Genomic DNA, 270 nt, shown 5'->3' on the forward strand with positions numbered 1-270 from the left:
TTCGGACCAGATGTCAACTTAAACAAGCTGCAACATAGTTTCCAGTGCAAGGGAAAACGAAGCGCTCCTGATGCCGACTTCCGACCTGAAGGCAGCATGCGCCAGCTGCGATGCCTCGGCTCGTGTTTCTTGTCACACTGACCTTCGGCAAGGTATTGGGAAACCAAACTCGCTTTTCCTCTTTTGTTTCATCCCGTCGTGATATAAGAAATAGTCATATTCTTTCGTCGCGGTGAGATTTTGCTTTGTTTTGTTGGTGTGACATGAGGA

The sequence above is a fragment of the Penaeus monodon genome, chromosome 33 (assembly GCF_015228065.2).
Source record: "Penaeus monodon isolate SGIC_2016 chromosome 33, NSTDA_Pmon_1, whole genome shotgun sequence".
Classification (NCBI taxonomy): domain Eukaryota; kingdom Metazoa; phylum Arthropoda; class Malacostraca; order Decapoda; family Penaeidae; genus Penaeus; species Penaeus monodon.